Here is a 3,239-nt window from a genome sequence, read left to right as displayed (position 1 = left end):
AAAAAAGCACAGCAAAAACAAATTACTCTCACAACCGATAAAACCAAAAAGAGAATGCAATAAAGATTAGACTCGCTTAGGGACTATAAGTAATACCTCCTCAAAACATGCGTCCAGTTCGCTCCAAAACGGCCATGGCTTCTGAAACTTTTTTCTTCAAAGCATCTGGGTAACAGATGGAGCACTTCGGTTTTATCCATCTCTAAGAGCTTGCCTGCAAAATCGTGCTCGATGCTCTTGACGAGCGGAAATAGTTGTTCTCCTAGCATCTGAAATCAAAGGACATCAAAGAATTTTAATATATAAGAAAATTAGTTGTTTCCTTGTCACCTCAGGAAAAAATATACTACACATACTTTTATGAGCTCAACCAAATTATACGCTACATATTCTTGAGATATTAATCTCTTTATGAATCCTACAGAAAACAGTTTGAGAGATTAGTTCACATAACAATTTAACGACACCCACAAGAATACAAAGAAAACAAAATAAAGATCTTTCTGCAACGATAATTCTACAATTTTAAGCATCCAAGTAAACTATCCATAAAATGTTTACCTTAACAAAAAGAAGAGCCGAGTAATCAGGGCCTCCTAGACTCAAATTCAGCACTTCCATCTTGGTTAAAATGGCGTACTTGAACATGTCAAGGAACCCCGATGAATAAGATACCTGCAATCTTCATAGCCTGTAATCCATAGTAGAAAACAATTAGTAAAATAGGCAAACAATTTTTTTAGCTCTCATAAATGTGTCTCTACTGAATAGTGTTCGTGTCTTTAGAACTTAAGCAAATAACCAACAAAAAACCATACGAAGATGCAGCAATCATAACAAGCAATAAGAAGAGCTGACTAAGACAGATTAATGGCTTTCTGACATTTCCAACTTTGTTATCGTCATTGACACTAATAGTTTGTTCTGCAACATACTAACCGAATATAGGTTAGTACTACAACGCAAATAGTAACAAAGAAATTCAGTGGGCACTACTCTGGTCAAGAGTTGTAGACATGATAGCAGCTTATCAGACCACACATACCAAATTTACATTCTCATAGGCATTAAATTTCACTACAACTGTCCCCTTCGATAAGCTCCAAACCTGGGAGATGTTGCGCCACACTGAAAAATAAAGCAATATCAAGAAGAATTTTACATATCCGGTGGCCCGAAAAATGGTAACTCCCTCTAAAATTAATGAGTTAGACTGCATGACTTTTAAGTAAAATAAAGGTATGTGACCAGGATTTATATGGCATGCTTTGAGATGTTAGCGCAGTTCTTAGTTGATCCCATGCTATTTTCTAGCACCTCTCTACAAATCATTGGGATGAATGTAACCACCTCTTTTTCTACTTGCTGGATGGAACCATCAGAAGTTTGTAGCCAAATATAAGACTTCATAGCCTGAGGTTCAGGCAATTTAATGAAAACCAGTATCAGTAAGATATTCAATTAAACCAATACCACAAGACACTAAGACCGCAGCACAAGGGAAAAGAACAGAGTAAGAATCACATCAAGAGATGGAAATAACATATTGAGTAGTAGATTAAATTACAAAAAGAGGCCCCTACCTGTATACCAATCTTCTTATACACATGCTTTAATGTAAGATGATACAAGGACTAGTACAGGATCCATATTATGCTTACACAACATAAAAATCGAAGTTATGATACATATTTAACTTGGGAATAAATTTCATCACTTATACCACTATACATGAAAAACGAATTAATCTACTAATAATACATGACATATACCCTAGGAACCAGAAATTTTGGATTTAAGCAAGTCCAACACTTAAGCAAGATTGATGGTACAAAAGTGATGCCAGCTCACGAATCATATCCAACTAAGTAAATAAGTGTAAAAAATCTTCACATTTTCAATAAATCATACAAATATCCTTAATATTCACAGCATCAACAGCTATACTACAGGAACATAACAAAGAAAAATATGTATTCTTCTATGAAGCCAGAGTTTTGTGATGCATGCAAATCCTCAAGTTATAACATCGGTGTCCAAAACAAAACTAACTCGGTATCTAAAACATATAACCATTTTTTTACAAGGTCGGATAAATGATATAAAAATAAAATTGCAGTCGATCAGGCATTTAAATATTAGTACAACAAGGTTTTTTAACATTAGTACAGTAAACCCATGAGCAAGTACAGTCTCATATTGTGAAAAAATCTAAACGACAACACGACCCTGCATCTTCCTGTGGACTCAAGGCTAGCTGTAACCAATATATCTTACCTAAAAATGATGCAGGGGCCTAACTTCATCACAAAAACTTAACCCCACTTCTATACAAACAAGAACAACATCAAACACAGACAAATCAATCAAAAAAGAACACAAAAAATAAAGGGAAAGCTGTTAAATTGATCAATACCATGAGAATCATGAAACCAATACCAATCTATGATGAGATTAAACCCTTCTTTGAGAAGTTAAAGATGTTCTCCTCAACCTGAAACAAGAAAAAACAAGAAAGAACAGCTATCAGTTAGGGTTAAAGATAAAAATAGAATTATGTATTTATGTTCAGAATTAGGGGTTTTGTCTCTTACATTAGTAGAAGAGATCTTCAACCAACTTGATGAATTGTGTAAGGAAAAGTAGAAAAGGAAACACCTTACTGCAAAAACGAGACAAGATAAGAGAAATTAAATTGTTAACAGTACAAAAATTTATAAAATTTATGAAATAAGAAGAAGATTGATATTACCCTGATAATTTCAGGAGCAAAAAAAACTAGACCTAGGTTTACAGAGTTTCATTTTAATTTCCGCTGATACATGGGTTTCGATTTTAAGATAAGGGTTAAGGATAAAGCATGGATTGCTGACAGTGAGTTTCGATCTGTGAAGTGACAGTGAGGTTCGAGTTGATTTTGTACTCAATTATTGAGAAACAAACCAGATTTTGATTCTAGGTTTTTAAGGGTTTTGTTGATTTTGAGTATGACAACTAAAAGAACTGTTGATGGTGATGAAAGAAAAGAGTTCATGATGGGGATATGATCTATGATGATAGAAAAGGAAGACAGGGTTTGGGTTCAGTTCACCATTGCAGAAGTAGGGTTTCATGTTCTTACATAGAAAAATGAGAGGGTGAGAGGCGAGGAGGAAGAAAAGTGAGGTTGAGTGATTTTCTCTCTCTTCTATGCGATATAAAGGAAAACCTAATAGCTACCTCGAGTAACTAATCAAGCA

General features: G+C 34.4%; 1 long non-coding RNA gene across 10 annotated transcripts; it reads right to left on the bottom strand.

The window, feature by feature from the left end:
• Nucleotides 1-41: 41 nt before the first annotated feature.
• On the bottom strand, nt 42-3,187 carry LOC113346024. 10 transcript variants are annotated; one of them, XR_003358371.1, is made up of 8 exons: nt 2,753-3,184; nt 2,595-2,662; nt 2,417-2,494; nt 1,249-1,413; nt 1,046-1,128; nt 562-691; nt 357-418; nt 56-269 (listed from the first exon to the last, which is right to left on the bottom strand). It is a non-coding gene; the product is annotated as an uncharacterized LOC113346024 (long non-coding RNA). The 10 variants fall into 10 exon arrangements; XR_003358365.1 differs by adding an exon at nt 1,584-2,327 and having other exon boundaries at nt 42-269; nt 562-1,413; nt 2,753-3,187; XR_003358366.1 differs by adding an exon at nt 1,584-2,327 and having other exon boundaries at nt 43-269; nt 562-1,413; nt 2,440-2,494; nt 2,753-3,187.
• Between the last annotated feature and the right edge of the window lie 52 nt (nt 3,188-3,239).

This window comes from Papaver somniferum, unplaced genomic scaffold, assembly GCF_003573695.1.
Source record: "Papaver somniferum cultivar HN1 unplaced genomic scaffold, ASM357369v1 unplaced-scaffold_8589, whole genome shotgun sequence".
NCBI lineage: Eukaryota > Viridiplantae > Streptophyta > Magnoliopsida > Ranunculales > Papaveraceae > Papaver > Papaver somniferum.
This window is presented reverse-complemented; position numbering and strand designations above follow the sequence as displayed.